Genomic DNA, 17,911 nt, shown 5'->3' with positions numbered 1-17,911 from the left:
GCGGATGGACGTGTACGGGTGTGGAGACAACCTCATGAATCCATGGACCCTGCATGTCAGCAGGGGACTGTTCAAGCTGGTGGAGGCTGTATAATGGTGTGGGGCGTGTACAGTTGGAGTGATATGGAACCCTTGATACGTCTAGATACGACTCTGACAGGTAACACGTACGTAAGCATCCTGTCTGATCACCTGAAGACATTCATGTCCATTGTGCATACCGCCGGACTTGAGCAATTCCAGTAGGACAATTCGACACCCCACACTTCCAGAATTGCTACAGAGTGACTCCAGGAAAACTCTTCTAAGTTTAAACACTTTCGCTAACCACCAAACTCCCCAGACAAGAACGTTATACAGGATTACTGGGATGCATTTCGATGTGCTGTTCAGGAGGTATCTCCATCCCCTCGTACTCTTACGGATTTATGGACAGCCCTGCAGGTTTCATGGTGTCAGTTCCTTCCAGCACTATTTCAACATTAGTCGAGTCCATGCCACGTCGTGTTACGGTACTTCTGCGTGCTCACTGAGCCCTACAGTATGTTAGGCAGGTGTACCACTTACAATGTACATCAAAACGTCATGTATGACGCAGCAGTTCTACTACATACAGCGAAAATGTAGTAAGTGACAACCTTTTCAGCTTTCATCATTTTCTGGGTGGTGTCACCGAGAAAATTTTTTCGTGAGTTAAGTTTGCTGCCAGTCGCTATGTGCTCACCTTCTCAAATAATGGATGCATGAATCTGAATATTTTCGCGCGGTGGCGTCTCACTGTTTAATCCTTTATTTGGCACACACAGAAATATTGCGATGAAAAAATATTAATGCATACGGTCACGTGAACAATTTTACATGTATATTTCAGAATACAGTGTCCTGGTTCCTAGCATCCTCGCCCACAAAATGCGCGTGAGTACTACAATGTTGTTCCTGTGGCTGAAAAAATGACTGCGTTTTGCAGCATGCTAAATGAAATCTCTTAAGACAATTTCTTTTCGATACAAAGCACACAACTATTCCATATTTTAATAAATGAAAAGCACCAGTTTGCTTTTGTTCTACAATATGTAGAAACTGGTGCTTTTCTTTATTATAATGTTGTTCTACCAAGAACAGACGGAAGATTCTGTTAATATGATTCCATATTTTCCACACTTAACCCGCGAACACTCCTGAGGGCAAAGACTAAACCTTCCCTTTTAGCCCATTCCCTGACCAGTGACCAAACCTGTCGTATTGTACATTATTTATGGCCTCACGAGCAGGAAAGATCAGTCCATGTCCCATGTGATAATTCGCTAGCACATTTGTATAATAACTCACCTTCAAGACTTCCTGCAACTACATCTACGTGATTACTCTGCTATTCACAATAAAGTGCCTGGCAGAGGGTTCAATGAACCACCTTCAAGCTGTCTCCCTACCGTTCCACTCTCGAACGGTACGCGGGAAAAACGAGCACTTAAATTTTTCTGTGCGAGCTCTGATTACTCTTATTTTATCGTGATGATCATTTCTCCTTATGTAGGTGGGCGCCAACAGAATGTTTTCGCAATCGGAGGAGAAAACTGGTGATTGAAGCTTCATGAGAAGATCCTGTTGGAACGAAAAACGCCTTTGTTTTAATGACTGCCACTCCAATTCGCGTATCATGTCTGTGACACTATCTCCCCTATTTCGCGATATTACAAAACGAGCTGCCCTTCTTTGTACTTTTTCGATGCCATCCGTCAGTCCCATCTGATGCGAATCCCACACCGCACAGCAATAATCCAGAATAGAGCGGACAAGCTTGGTGTAAGCAGTCTCTTTAGTAGACCTGTTGCACCTTCTAAGTGTTCTGCCAATGAACCGCAGTCTCTTTCCATTTACAAGCCATTTTCGGTGACAAGAAGAAACAGCACCACGAAGTAAGAAGAAACTGCTACACTGGTAACTGACGCTGTCATATCTCGCACGGTGTCTGCTGTTTCACATTATTCCGAAACTTTTCACCAGAGACAACAGAAGACGCAGAATATTCCTGTACGTGAGAGTATAAACACTGCTTGCAAGCACAATTTCCCATCCAAAGACGAAACCCTAAACACGATGTACACACAATGTACGATATTGGTGTTATTTGAGGGCAACATTGTGTAATAAATGCTTATATTGTCATTTTTCCTGAACTACGAGTTATACTTTTTTTTTTTTTTTTTTTTTTTTTTTTTTTTTGAGTTACGAACCTTCGCGGGCGTACGAAGAACAACTCACCAAAGTGTCATCGCAATCGGATGAATAGTTGAAGAATGCATAGAGGACACATCTACAAAAACATTCATTTTTATTTATATAAATGAAAATCGTATCCATCTGTGGCACACTAAAAGCGAGCCTATCGGTAACCTGTATTTTTTTTTGGGGGGGGGGGGGGGGCGGGGGAAGGATGACTTTAACAAATTGTAATCCTATCCAGAACCCCAGAACCGAACCTTGGGTCCGGGTGTAAACCACGCTTACGCGGCGCTCCAGCGAAAAGTACTCGGATGACGCGGGTCACCTTCTGCGGCCGGCAGGCGGCAGCAGCGTCGCGCCTGCCGTGTTGCTCGGGCCTTGAGCAGGTGGCGGCCGCAACAGGTGAGTGGAAGTGCCGAAGACCAGCGGCGGACTGCAGAAAGTCGGCCGCCGCACCAGCTGTAGCAGCCGCGCCACACCGCACCACTCGGGCATACAGCAGGTCAGTCACGCTCCGACGGCTACCGCTGTCACACGCATCTCTGCGTAGCGACGGGGGCTATAAAGCAATACACAGCCTAACCATTCTATGAATATTGTTGTTTCACATTATTATTTATTTACGACGCTTTGGTCCATAACATGCGTTAGTTCCGGTGTTTGGCTCCGGAGCATTTCCCCTGCAAACATGTGATGTTCAAGTATCTACAGTGCTGTGCATTTACGTAAAATGCATCTCTAGCAAAGTGTATGAACGGCGAATGTGTTAAGCTCAAATTTAGTCCTCTTACGGAAAACGACGACGCACAGTATAGTAGATATCTCGACATCATTGTTATCCCGGGAGCAATACACGCCAGCCAAACACCAAAACTTGCCACCTGATGATGGAGTGAACCCTCCGAAATGTGACCTTCTTCTTCTTTGTGTTTTTCTTCTTCTGTGCCTTATTTCCAAGGCTGTTGCTAGGGGATTTGCCGCCCTAGGCGAGAACTGAAAAATGACGCTCCGTCGTTATACTACCATTGGTGTTCTCCATATGCCCCCCCCCCCCTCCCCCCTCCAGCACAACCAACGGCACAAGAAGGTATTTTTTTCTCAATTTTTTAAATTTCCCAAAATAACTGGAACAAGAAGAAACAGTTTTGAGGTACAGGCAATGTGTTTACTTTCGTCAAAGTAAGTAAAGACTTTCTAAGCAACTTTCCGTATGCCTTTGAAAGCAATTCAGTGTCTTATAAGTTTTCCTCTTTTTTCTCATTTGCTCAGTTTTTTCACAGTTTCCTTTGAAATCTGCTCTTCGCTGCTCTAAAGTTTTTCGCCCTAAGCGGCTTTCCAGTCTTGCATAATGGCAGGAACTGCTCAGATTCTTTTCCATGTGTCTTGGGGTCTATCCTCATAATCTTGTTACACAAATCTGAATCTATTTGTGTCATATCAGGGTGCAGTCCCATTCTTTTCAGGTCGTTCATTCGGGTCCTAATCCACGTCGACGTACAGAACCTCTTTCTGGATATTTCTGTTCTTATCACACGGTTACGTTCACGGTGCATGTAATATCAGTACGAGTGCAAGGGATTCTCTTGAAGCTTATCCGCTACGTTTGTTACCTTAAATGAGCCTTCGATGTGGTCGTTTCGTACTCTGTGTTTTAGGGTAACTTATAGAGACCAGCGCAAGACCCTTTACTATAATCTGAAGCTTCCGCCGGCCTGTGTGGTCGAGCGGTTCTAGGCGCTTCAGTCTGGAACCGCGTGGCCGCTACGGTCGCAGGTTCGAATCCTGCCTCGGGCATGGCTGTGTGTGATGTCCTTAGGTTAGTTAGGTTTAATTAGTTCTATGTTCTAAGCGACTGATGACCTCAGAAGTTAAGTCGCATAGTGCTCAGAGCCATTTGAACCATTTTTGAAGCTTCCGGTCGTCTGATTTTCGCGTAGAATCTGATCCACACTTTAGAGTTGGTCTATAAAGAAAAATTTTCGTATTTTGAGAGGTGGTAGTGTGAACCAAAACAAGAAAAACATATCCCGTGAATATGGGCTCTAAAATACATCCCTTAAGAGCTATGGGCACTTCATCATCTTCGCTGCTGTGAAAGGCATCTCTTCTACTGCCAGGTCTTTGCTTATACGAACTACCTGTAGAAAGCAGTAAACAAATGGATTAATAAATGAGATCACATTGTTCTTGATTTATTTCCACATACAGGATATGGGCTGGATGGTTGCTTCGATTTGTTAGAGCGTAACAGAAGATAGTCTGCCTTTCCCCGTGTGGAATAACAGGTTTCCATTATACTGATAAGTGCGAAGATAAAACTGCAGTGTAAGTACTTTCCACAAACTTATCAGAACACAAAATAGTTCCCTTAGAAGTAATGCATACGCTGCTCTGATACAGAACTGTAAATAATGCTTACAGTAACAACACTACTCGATTGTTACTGCGTGCTGTATCAATGGACAATAACAAGGAATGTGTTTCACAGTTAGGAAGATGAACATGTGCTCATAACTCTTATGGTAAGCATTTTGGAATCTATGTTTAGTGGATATTTTTGTTTTGCTTTGGTCCTTACTGTCACCTCTCAAAAATGTGGAATACTTTCTTAACACCCTGTATTTCCTTTGACTTTGAAAGGTATACTTGCATAGCAAATGTCTCCTCTACTTCAATCATCCAATTTTACACGGTTTTTTCGTATTCATCCGTGAGAGCTGTGGATATTCTTACCGAGCCGAAGACCTGAAGTGATCGGTTTTTGTTGTAAGGACATAATCTAGACGTAGATGCAGCTTACAGCTGGTGGCCATTCATGAGAAGTTGCAGTAAGCGTACTCCGTTTTGGTCCTCCATACTCTCGAGTTCTAGCGCCGAGCTCCAAGCATTAAGATCGTGTTAAATTTATGGTAGGGATCCTGATAGTAGAACTATGACATCAGCGTTTGAAAGTACACATGGAGTCGGTTTCTGTAGATGAGCCATAATTCATGACCAGACTGAATATTTGTGAACCCTAGCCTTTAGCTTGAATTCGTCTTTGTCAATTGCAGGGTTGCATGTTTTGTATTGATGTTCTCGTAGATGTTCTTGAGAAAACAGACGTAGTAATCTGGGACACAGCGCACGAAGATCCTGCTCTAGATTCATACAAAACGCAATGTAATTTAGTGACTGGTTATGTACTTATCTGTATTTCAAAAAGAGAGTCACGGAAAGAGCCTAGCAAATTTGTGTGCGTGTAAGCTTGGGAGTACGTTGACAATTCGAGAGGTAAATGTACATTGTGGCTTAATGACACAGGGGACCAGTTGGTTCAGTGTTCAGTCAGATCTTACTGTTGATGCCAAGTTTAAAGGTAGGAGACTGGCTTGAACATGAGACAAGGAGAGGAATTCGTGTGGCGCCGACCTACAGACAATGACTTCGTTTTGCTCTTTGGCAATACCTTGGCAAGAAGTTGCATAAACGGCAACCGTGTGTAGAATGCGTTGAATGATGTAGTAATATTGTAATTCGCTGTCAGGTTCTGCAGGACTCTTCAGATGGGCTTGCGTAACCCATACGTATCGCAGGAGTAGCTGAATCCCATGGTGCGCCTCAGTACGCTGCCGAAGTAGCGCTGTGAGCTTCAGAGTAGCTCCAGCACAGTTTTTCAAGAACTTAAAAATTGTTACTGTAGAAATACAGCAACCAGCCATTTTTTATAAAGATTTATTTGTGGCAAAACGTGTTCCGGACTTTCACGCACCTTCAGTTGGCGTAACACATTTGTACTTGTATAAACAAAACGTTTTCTTCATCTGTGTTTTGGACGATGTAACTATTTTATTCTCTAAATTGCGGCTCCCTTTTTACGAATCTATATGAACAGTACACACTCTCACATGGCAGGTGCTGCACTGCATCAGTGATGCTAATTGTGTGTGTGCTATTCATGTAAGCGCGAAAACAACGAACCATTATTTAGACAGTAAAATCAACAGATTTAAAGGTAATATGTCGAGTTTTCCAAAGCAGTATTACAGGGTCATTACCGTTTACAATATGCAGGGTGGCCCATTGATCGTGACCGGGTCAAATATCTCACGAAATAAGAGTCAAACAAAAAAACTACAAAGAACGAAACTTATCTAGCTTGAAGGGGGAAACCAGGCGGTGCTATGGTTGGCCCGCTAGATGACGCTGCCATAGTTCAAACGGATATCAACTGCGTGTTTTTAAATAGGAACCCCCATTTTTTATTACATATTCGTGTAGTACGTAAGGAAATATGAATGTTTTAGTTGGACCACTTTTTTCGCTTTACATGGCACTGTACTACTTACAAACATATGGCTCACAATTTTACACGAGCTGTTGGTAACAGGTAGGCTTTTTAAATTAAAATACAGAACGTGGGTACGTTTGAACATTTTATTTCGGTTGTTCCAATGTGATACATGTACCTTTTTGAACTTATCATTTCTGAGAACCCATGCTGTTATAGCGTGATTACCTGTAAATACCACATTAATGCAATAAATGTTCAAAATGATGTCCGTCAACCTCAATGTATTTGGCAATACGTGTAACGACATTGCTCTCAACAGCGAGTAGTTCGCCTTCCGTAATGTTCGCACATGCATTGACAATGCGCTGGCGCATGTTGTCAGGCGTTGTCTGTGGATCACGATAGCAAATATACTTCAACTTTCCCCACAGAATGAACTCCGGGGACGTTAGATCCGGTAAACGTGCGGGCCATGGTATGATGCTTCGACGACCAATTCACCTGTCATTTCAATACCGCTTCAACCGCACGCGAGCTACGTGCCGGACATCCATCATGTTGGAAGTTTATCGCCATTCTGTAACGCAATGAAACATCTTATAGTAACATCGGTAGAACATTACGTAGGAAATCAGCATACATTGCACCATTTAGATTGCCATCGATAAAATGGGGGCCAATTATCGTTCCTCCCATAATGCCGCACCATACATTAACCCGCCAAGGTCGCTGATGTTCCACTTGTCGCAGCCATCGAGGATTTTCCGTTGCCCAATAGTGCATATTGCGCCGGTTGACGTTATCGCTTTCGGTGAATGACCCTTCGTCGCTAAACAGAACGCTTGCAAAAGATCTGTCATCGTCCCGTAATTTCTCTTGTGCCCAGTGGCAGAACTATACACGACGTTCAAAGTCGTCGCCATGCAATTCCTGGTGCATAGAAATATGGTACGGGTGCAATCGATGTTGATGTAGCATTCTCAACACCGACGTTTTTGAGATTCCCGATTCTCGCGCAATTTGTCTGCTACTGATGTTTGGATTAGCCATGACAGCAGCTAAAACGCCTACTTGGGCATCATCATTTTTGCAGGTCGTGGTTGACGTTTCACATGTGGCTCAATACTTCCTGATTCCTTAAATAACGTAACTATCCGGCGAACGGTCGGGACACTTGGATGATGTCGTCCAGGATACCGAGCAGCATACATAGCACATGCCCGTTGGGCATTTTGATCACAATAGCCATATACCAACACGATTTCGAGCTTTTCCGCAACTGGTAAACGGTCCATTTTAACACGGGTAATGTATCACGAAGCGAATACCGTCCGCACTGGCGGAATGTTACGTGATAGCACTTACTTATACGTTTGTGACTATTACAGCGCCATCTGTTACAAAGCGAAAAAAGTGGTCCAACTAAAAGATTCATATTTCTTTACGTGCTACACGAATATGTAATAAAAATGGGGGTTCCTATTTAAAAAAACGCAGTTGATATCCGTTTGACCTATGGCAGCGCCATCTAGCGGGCCAACCATAGCGCCATCTGGTTTCCCCCTTCAAGCTAGACCATTTTCGTTCTTTGTAGTTTTTTTCGTTTGATGGTTATTTCGTGAGATATTTGGCCCGGTCGCTATCAAGGGACCGCCCTTTATATAGTGAGGTGACAAAAGTGATGGGGTACTTCGTAATGCCGTGTCAGACCTCTTTTTTCCCGTCTCAGTGCAGCAGCTCGACGTGGCGCGGGCTTAACAGGTCGTTGGAAGTCCGCTGCAGACTGAGCCACGCTATTTCTACGGCCATGCATAATTGTGAAAGTGTTGCCGGTGCAGGATTTGCACACGATGTGACCTCTCGATTCAGTCCCATAAATGTTCGCTCGGATTCTCGTCTGGCGATCTAGGTGGCCAGACCATTCACTCGAATGGTCTAGAATGTTCTTCGAACCAATCGCGAAAAATTGTGGGCTGGTGACATGGCGCATTGTCATCCATTAAAATTCCATCGTTGTTTGAGAACGTAAAGTCCATGAATGGCTGCAAATACTCTCCATGTATAGGTACACAATCATTTCCAGTCAATGATAGATTCAGTTGGACCATTCCATGTAACACAGCCGCCCTCACTATGGAGCCACCACCAGGTTGCACAGTGTCTTGTTAACAACTTCTGTCCATTGCTTCGTGGGGTCTGCGCCACACTCGATCCCTACCATCAGCTCGTATCAACTGAAATGTGGATTCGTCTGACCAGGCTACGGTTCTACAGTCGTCTAGGACCCAATTGATATGGTCACGAACCCAGGTGAGGCGCTGCAAGCGATTTCGAACTGCTAGAAGAGGCATAGCGTTTGTCGTCTGCTACCACAGCCCATTAACACCAAATTTCGCCGCACAGTCCTTACGGATACGTTCGTGGTACGTTCCACGTTGATTTCTGTGGTTATTTCGCGTAATGGTACTTGTCTGTTAGCACAGACAACTCTACGCTAACGCCGCTGCTCTCGGTTATTAAGTGAAGGCCGTCGGCCACCGCGTTGACCGAGACGAGAGGTAATGCCTGAAATCTGGTATTGTCAGCACGCTCTTAACACTCTGTATCTCGAAATATTGAATTCCCTAACGATCATCGAAATGGAATGTCCCATGCGTCTAATCCAACTCCCATTTCGCGTTCAAAGTCTGTTAACTCCCGTCGTGCGGCTACAATCACGTCGGGAATCTTTTCACATAAATCGCCTGAGTACAAAGAACAGCTCCGTCAATGCACTGCCCTCTTATACCTCGTGTACGCTGTACTACCGCCATCTGTATATATGCATATAGCTATCCCATAACTTTTGTTACTTCATTCTATATACATGATCTAGTGGATAACATCAAAAGCTCTGCGAGGCTTTTTTCAGACGTCTATTTGAAGGCTGCAAAGCCAGAAGGTGTACTGAAAGGTAAATGGAAGATCTATGAGTGATGCAGAGACTTACAGTTGACCCTGAAAGTAAATACACTACAGGCCATTAAAATTGCTACACCAAGAAGAAATGCAGATGATAAACGGGTATTCATTGGACAAATATATTATACTGGAACTGACAAGTGATTACATTTTCACGCAATTTGGGTGCATAGATCCTGAGAAATCAGCACCCAGAACAACCACCTCTGGCCGTAATAACGGTCTTGATACGCCTGGGTATTGAGTCAAACAGAGATGGGATGGCGTGTAAGGTACAGCTGCCCTTGCAGCATCAACACGATACCACAGTACATCAGGAGTAGTGATTGGCGTATTGTGACGAGCCAGTTGCTTGGCCACCATTGACCAGACGTTTTCAATTGGTGAGAGATCTGGAGAATGTGCTGGCCAGGGCAGAAGTCGAACATTTTCTGTATCCAGAAAAGCCCGTACAGGGCCTGCAACATGCGGTAGTGCATTATCCTGCTGAAATGTAGGGTTTCGCAGGGATAGAATGAAGGGTAGAGCCATGGATCGTAACACATCTGAAATGTAACTTCCACTGTTCAAAGTGCCATCAATGCGGACAAGAGGTGACCGAGACGTGTAGCCAATGGCACCCCGTACCATCACGCGGGTGATACGCCAGTATGGCGATGACGAATACACGCCTGCAATGTGCGTTCACCGCGATGTCGCCAAACACAGATGCGACCATAATGATGCTGTAAACAGAACTTGGATTCATACGAAAAAAATGACGTTTTTTCATTCGTGCGTCTAGGTTCGTCGTTGAGTACACCATCGCAGGCGCTCCTGTCTGTGATGCAGCGTCAAGGGTAACCGCAGCCATGGTCTCCGAGCTGATAGTCCATGCTGCTGCAAACATCGTCGAACTGTTCGTGCAGATGGTTGTTCTCTTGCAAACGTTCCCATCTGTTGACTCAGGGATCGAGACACGGCTGCACGATCCGTTACAGCCATGCGGATAAGATGCCTGTCCCCTCGACTGCTAGTGATACGAGGCCATTGGGATCCAGCACGGCGTTCCGTATTACCTTCCTGAAGCCATCGATTCCATATTCTGCTAACAGTCATTGGATCTCGACCAATGCGAGCAGCAATGTCGCGATACGATAAACCGCAATCGCGATAGGCTACAATCCGACGTTTATCAAAGTCGGAAACGTGATGCTAAACATTTCTCCTCCTTATACGAGGCATCACAATAACGCTTCACCAGGCAACGCCGGGCAACTGCTTTTTGTGTATGAGAAATCGGTTGGAAACTTTCCTCGTGTCAGCACTTTCGTAGGTATCGCCACCGGCGCCAACCTTGTGTGAATGCTCTGAAAAGCTAATCATTTGCGTATCACAGCATCTTCTTCCTATCGGTTAAATTTCGCATCTGTAGCACGTCATCTTTGTGGTGTAGCAATTTTAATGGCCAGTAGTGTAAGTATAACGTACTGCGCGTTAATAGGCGATGTGTTCCATTACTGTTTGATTTTTCTAGTGGTAAAAAATGTCTGGGAACAGTCACTACTCGTAGGTACTTTGTCAAACGTGAACCTGGGAGTGGTAAAGAGCCAGGCCACAAAAAATCCAGAAAAAGACACATTTGTAACTAACAGGCTAAGATAAATGCAAGGAATGAACAATAAAATTTGAATTTTAGGTTGCAAGTAGGTATGTGTAATGGTGTAAACTTTGACCTCAATCAGTTGGTCCTCCCACTAAATAATACAGTAAAGCATTGTATGGCATCAGTTTCTACTACAACAGACAAAAAGATTTTAACTAACACACGTTTCGAACAACATGCTCCAAGCATCTAAAACATGTAATTAGCAGTTCAGTTAACACGTATAAAGATAGGAAATCAAAACAGGCAAGGGACAATTATAAAGCAATATGAAATGTAGACAGGGAAATATTACCTGACCGTTCGTGAATAATAAAGTGAAATGCAAATCTTAGGTAAAGAACAGGTAGCAATGTACATAGGTTAACTTTAAAATGAGATTACTCAGGTTACTTTTATATAAGAATGTACGAACAAAATGTAAACAAGAACTGCCTCGGGGCTTTACTTATAACATCCATCAAAATTGATACCAAATGCGGTTGCATGACGGCAGGACAAATGATGTTCACAAATTACGAACTAGGCTCAAACCTGATAGACAGAAATAACAGTGACATAACCAGTGTAAGTTAGCCTTGCCAGGAAACATTTTAAATAAAACTGGAGTTAAATCTAAAGCACAGAGCATAAAAAATGTAATTCACAGCTTCTAATAGCATTTCGTACAGTCTACACAGAAAGGAGCTTACCAATCTAGTCCACGCGCCTCAGAAACTCCACTTTGCTCATCATTTCTGTAGATATAAATGACAGACCTAGCTACGGGACCGCCTTCCGCCAAATCCGAGCGATGTGCTTCTTGCACATATAAGCTGTAAGGTTAGCAACACAGACTCGCTTAAAATGATATTCAGTTACGGAAGTTGCTCAGAGCGTCCATGTCCCACATAACTGCCAACACCTGTCCTTCGAGCTGATGCGGATCGCCGTGAATTCGGCGTTGAGAACGCGCACATGTCCTCAGGCGAGACAGGAAGCAGGAGGTTGCTTACCTACAGGCAAAGAGGCTATATCACGCTTCCGCTTACAAATCGGGACAGCGCAAGGGTAGGAATAACCGTTCGTATCAGGCTAAATTGGAATGTATACATAAAACAAATTGCAGGAAAAGCAAATGTTAGCCTCGGATTCATTAGAAGAATCGTAATGAAAGTCATCAACGAAGGAAGTGACTTCCAAAATACGTGTTCGACCGACTCTTGAATATTGTTCCTCAGTGTGTTGGATTTATAGCAGAAACGAAGAAGATTTAACGAAGAATGGTAAATCTCGTCACGGGATCGTTTAGTTAGCACGAGGGCGTTAAGATGATGTTCAACAAGCCCCCTGGCAGTCGCTACAGGAAAGGCGTTTTGTATGACAGAAAATGAAATTATGAGAGCGTGAGGTCGAAAAAGTAGTCCAAGAAAGGAAGACGGCACACATTACTGCCATACGTAAGAAAGGGAACTGGAAAGATCTGACTAAATACAGAGGATAAGGCTTCGGTGAGTAGGTTGTTCAGTAGTACAGCAAAGAACAGATTCGAAGAGGCTGCGCAAGTTGTATCGCAGGAACAGTCGTGCTGGGAAAATCTGTGGCGATAACATTGGGTTCGTGGGTTGGGTTTTTTGGTGGAGGAGACCAGACAGCGAGGTCATCGGTCTCATCGCATTAGGGAAGGACGGGGAAGGAAGTCGGCCGCGTCCTTTCAAAGGAACCATCCCGGCATTTGCCTGGAGCGATTTAGGGAAATCGCGGAAAACCTAAATCAGGACGGCCGGACGCGTGATTGAACCGTCGTCCTCCCCCGTGCGAGTCCAGTTTGCTAGGATAACATCTTTTGTGTATGCCAGTTGTGTCAGAAAATGTTCGCAAAAAAATCAAGATCTCCTTTTTGTGTTTGTTGGTTTAGAAAAGGCTTATGATTCTGTGCCAAGGAGGTTACTATGGACAGCACTGGAAAAGAGTGGACGGTGGATTAACAGCGTTGGTGAAAAGAATTTGCCACCAATGCGAGACAGCTGTGAAGGTTGGTTTAAGATATTCTAGAGTTTTAAAACAAGTAGAGGATTAAGACAAGGATGCTGTACGTCACCAAGCTTGTTTAAGTTGTTCTTGGATACTCTAACAACCCTACCACAACAAAGGTCAAAAATTAACTATGACTGTAGTCTTGCCCACGCTGTTAAATATTGCATTTTCGGGCAACAACAAAGTTATATTATGTGTCAGGTGTCAAAAAAGGTTCAAATGGCTCTGAGCACTATGGGACTTAACTTCTAAGGTCATCAGTCCCCTAGAACTTAGAGCTACTTAAACCTAACTGACCGAAGGACATCACAAACATCCATGCCCGAGGCAGGATTCGAACCTGCGACCGTAGCGGTCGCACGGTTACAGACCGTAGCGCCCAGAACCGCTCGGCCATTGTGGCAGGTGTCATTAGAGCACACTTAATAAAGTCATTTCTTGAAATAATGGATAAACTAGGCACTCATCTTTTCGTGTTTCCCACGCTGGTCTCGTTGTGAACTCTCAATCGTCGAAAATCTAGGTAGTGATGATTCCAAGCTCGGATGCAAAGAGGCCTAGGTGTTATTCTGCGATATTCAAAGGCTTTATAGATGTGTTTCATGAACCATTCTTGAAGGTTAAACTTTTGCAAGCTAGGACAATGGGGTTGTAAAAAAGCAATCAGCACTCCTAATTTAAGTTACACTTCTTTTTTGTTACTTTTGTTGCAATATCACGTAACTCGTTCCAAAACATCACTTCACAATATAAAACATACTTGAAAATATCTTCCTCACTGTTGAAGTTCACATTTCATAAACTGACTACAATTTGCGTCTTTTTAACATGACGACCAAAGCTTGACTCTCTAATAACCGCTTACACTCCCAAAAATCAGAGTTAAAAGCACGTCAATGATCATAGTGACAAAAGAAAGAATTCACATAAGAATAATATCATTGCAATATATACATATCGATGTATCGAAGTACCTCTACATTAATGAAATCAAATGTGAATGTTGTCACAGAAATATGTTAACTATTTTACAGAAACACAGTAGAATATTGCTGGTATCGAGAGGTTGAGGTGAGGTGCCGTAATGGTTACGTAATTCAAGTACCATTACAATACGGAAATAGACAGTGCAGAAGTTTGAGTGCGACAGTACAGCATCAGAATTTTCATTCATTACTGTTCGTTGACGATAAAGTACTTATGGCTCTCGAAAAGGATGAGGCCATGTATAAAATGAGAAAGTTAATGGATACTTATTTACAATGGGAACTTAGAGTCAGTACGGATAAAACATCTTGTTGTTGGAATTGGGCAAGGCGAGGACTTGGATTTTGAGTTTGGCCAGGTAAGAAATGTAGAAGTGTTCAAGTATCTGGATTCACTTGAACAGTGTGATGTGGACATAGCCCATAATTAGAGCGAGGGTGGCTATTACATAATTAAATGGTATCATTTGGAGTCGGTACATATCCATATGAACAAAGAAAGTAGTGAAATTTGGAAATTTGTGATAAAGTCTTATGGAACCAAACTGCTGAGGTCATCGGTCCCAGAAAGTAGTGCTTCCTGCTGTGGTTGAAAGCATTCTGACGTATGGTTCAGAGTGTTGGACACAGAACGAGAGACAAAGGGGGAAACAGGCTGTCGAAATGGGCGGGTTACGCCGTATCATGGGAGCGACCCGTTGGACCGACTGAGGAATGAAAACGTAAGAATGGAGATGGATGAAGTGGAACCAATCACAGATGGGACTGATCCTTCGAGCACTGAACTGGTATGGACACGTCCGACAGATGGAAGTACAGCGATAGCCGCAGTGTTTGCTCAACCGGTCTCCGTCAAGGAGAAGGACCCGAGGGAAGCCGAGGGCAATGTGGAGGACTATAGCCAAAGCCCTGGAAAGGAGAGGCCTATAGCAAGAAGAGTGGCAAGATAGACTTTTGTGGAATCTGAGAATAGGCAACTAGTGATAAGTGGAAACGTCTGCTAAAGTAAAAATGTAAGTAAAATGGAAGAAGCGGTGGGCAACATAGCAACGTTCTGCCACAAACATCTCCCGAAGTCACGACGAAGAAACATCACGGAAATGAGGGATCACACAGAGGTTTTGCAATAATCGTTCTTATTGCACTCTGTTCGCTAATGGAACAGACCCGTGCTACAACACCGTAGTGTGGCTTGTGAACTGTAGCTGCAGATTTAGAGTAAAAGGCAGTTGCAGCGTCCAAAGTGCAGTAGGCAAAAACGTATTTACGAGGATGCAAATAGCATTGAGCCAATTGAAGACGAGTGATGCATAGCCACGTAGCTTAACCACCGTTAACAATGATAAATTAATCTTAAAAATTACAATTTATACTAGGAAGGTCACACGTTGGTTGGTTGGGGGATTGAAGGGACCAGACTGCTACGGTCATCGGTCCGAAGGTCACACGTGACACATTCCGGAAAGTATTGTTCCACGAGGCTTCCTCAAATGACTGATAGACCAATGATATAGTACAGAGTGTAATATATGATACAGAGTGGTCTCCACGATATTCTGTCTCCTCTCTCTACATCCGAGACTTTTAGGAGCGCTTCCACAGAATTTGCAAACGTAAAAGGAGTTAAGTGGCAGCTCCCAGCTAAGATTCGATTGCGAGAGGTGTGTTCAGTTATCTCAGTAGGTAGTGTGTTGCCTCCAAACGTAAAGCGCCTAGTTCGAGTACCGGCACAGCACTGAGTTCCTACTTTTCTGGAAGGTTCGTAGTAGCTTACACCTCTGCACAGTGAAAGTTTCACAGGCCTGCGAATATGCTGTTATAATATTACAGTATTCACAGTGCGTAAAAGCGGCACGTAACAGCATAAGCAAACCTGTAACTTGTGAGCATTTGGTTGAAGATTTGCCTTTTTAAATTTCTTCCTCATTGCTGTTTCCTACGTAATCTGATGTCTAGGTGACCACTGCAGACTATACCTAATTACAGAGCTAATTTAAATAAATTTTATACGAGTAAATAAGTATCGAGTTTTAGTAACTTAGTAGTAGTTTGACCGTCTGAGAACCTGATCGATCGGGGCTGTCGTTCCATGTAGATACCACTCTGCCACTGGGAAACTTAAACGACGTATTGCCTCGTTTTCCATGCGATCGGTCTGATACCAGTAAAGGCGAGCATTCACCGCACATGCGGTTTACAGCAACGCACAGACTTACAGCCTGCACGTAAGTGGCGCTTGCGCAGTGACGAGTGCGTCACGCATGTACCGACAGGTTCTTAAAAGGGAGAGCTGTATGTACTTTCACTGGTATACATGTGACGACGGCAGGAACACTTTGCGCCGAAATTGGTAGCCATTGATTGTAGCAAGTTCTATCTCTTGTCTTATTTCTGTGTTTCGTATCTTGTCTGTCAGTGTGCAGCCTTTGACTGTCCTGAGAAATTTCATCCCAGCTGATGTAATTTTCCTTCTGTCTTTCTTCGAGGGTACCCACATTTCACTTCTGGACAATACTTCCGGTACTGTCATTTTTTATAAAGCTTCAGATTACTTTCTTTTCTGGTTTTACATTTCGGACTTCTACGAATTTTTCCACATATCTGTTTAAATTAGCAAAGGTTTCTTTCTGTGTCGCGATCCATGCTTGGAGATATCTCACATCCAAGATCTTTTACATTTATCTCAATATTGAAATTGATCATGTTTTCCTCATAAATGCCATTTCTGATCATTTATTTGGAGATATTACCAGTTCATATACTTCTGCTATATTTCAAAGATGAATAGCCCTCTTTGTAAATTATCTTCTGTCTGTTCCACAATAAAATCGTCTGCATATAATAATAGTTATAATAGATAATGCCACTATAGCCACACCTAAAAAGAGAGCCAAACACATTTACACTTTCAAAATGTATCCAAGACATATTCTGCTGTATGTAAACGTAAACCCACCACTAAAACACAGCAAAAAATACGATTACTTATGGCAATTTAGACGTAGGACTTGACACACAGGATAGATAATGCGGTAGGAGCGTTGCTTCGAGAAAATTTTTGTAAAAGAGATGTAAGTCAGAAATGGCCGTCTATATCTGTATCTACCTGACTATTCCGCAATTCACACTCAAGTGCGTGGCAGAGGTTCATCGAACCACCTTCAGATTATTTCTCTACCGTTCCAATTTCGAAACAGCGCTCGGGAAAAGGAACACTTAAATTTCTCCGAGCGAGCTATAAATTTCTCTTATTTTATTACGATCATCGTTTCTTCCTTTGTAGGTTAACACCAATAAAATATTTTCGCATTCGGAGGAGAAACTTGGTGATTGAAATTTAATGAAAAGTGCTCGCCACAACGAAAAACAGCTTTGTTTTAATTATCATGATTCCAACTCACCTATCATATACGTGACACTCTCTCCCCTATTTAGCGATAATTGTATGTTAACCAGGGTCTAGAAACGACGGAGAGGCTCCATCTCTGCCGCAACTGCAGTGGTCCACAACCCCACGACGACTACCGCAGTCCACTTCACCCCTCCGCTGTCCTGCTGTCTCATACCGAACCCAGGGTTATAGTGCAGTGCGTAATGGAAATTTAACAAATTCGTTTTAGTACTCATGTGAATGACCTCACACTTTTCTTTGTTTAGAATCAATTGCCACATTTCGCACCATACAGATGATAAATCATTTTTCAATTGGTTTTGGTCTTCTCATGGCTTTACAAGACCCTAAAGGACAGCATCAGTTGCAAACAATGTAAGAGGGTTTTGCAAATTGTCCCGTACATTATTTACATA

The 17,911-nt window shown here is 43.3% G+C and overlaps 1 protein-coding gene across 1 annotated transcript in view; it reads left to right on the top strand.

The window, feature by feature from the left end:
• Nucleotides 1–2,637: 2,637 nt before the first annotated feature.
• The window catches only part of LOC124594528 (high-affinity choline transporter 1-like), a 378,310-nt gene continuing 363,036 nt past the window's right edge, over nucleotides 2,638–17,911 (top strand). The window contains exon 1 of the mRNA XM_047132900.1: nucleotides 2,638–2,725. The gene's annotated coding sequence lies outside the window, so the exon portion shown is untranslated. The remainder of the gene's footprint in view (nucleotides 2,726–17,911) is intronic.

This window comes from Schistocerca americana, chromosome 2 (genome assembly GCF_021461395.2).
Source record: "Schistocerca americana isolate TAMUIC-IGC-003095 chromosome 2, iqSchAmer2.1, whole genome shotgun sequence".
Taxonomy (NCBI): domain Eukaryota; kingdom Metazoa; phylum Arthropoda; class Insecta; order Orthoptera; family Acrididae; genus Schistocerca; species Schistocerca americana.
The sequence above is the reverse complement of the archived record's forward strand: the minus strand, read 5'-3'. Positions and strand labels throughout refer to the sequence as shown.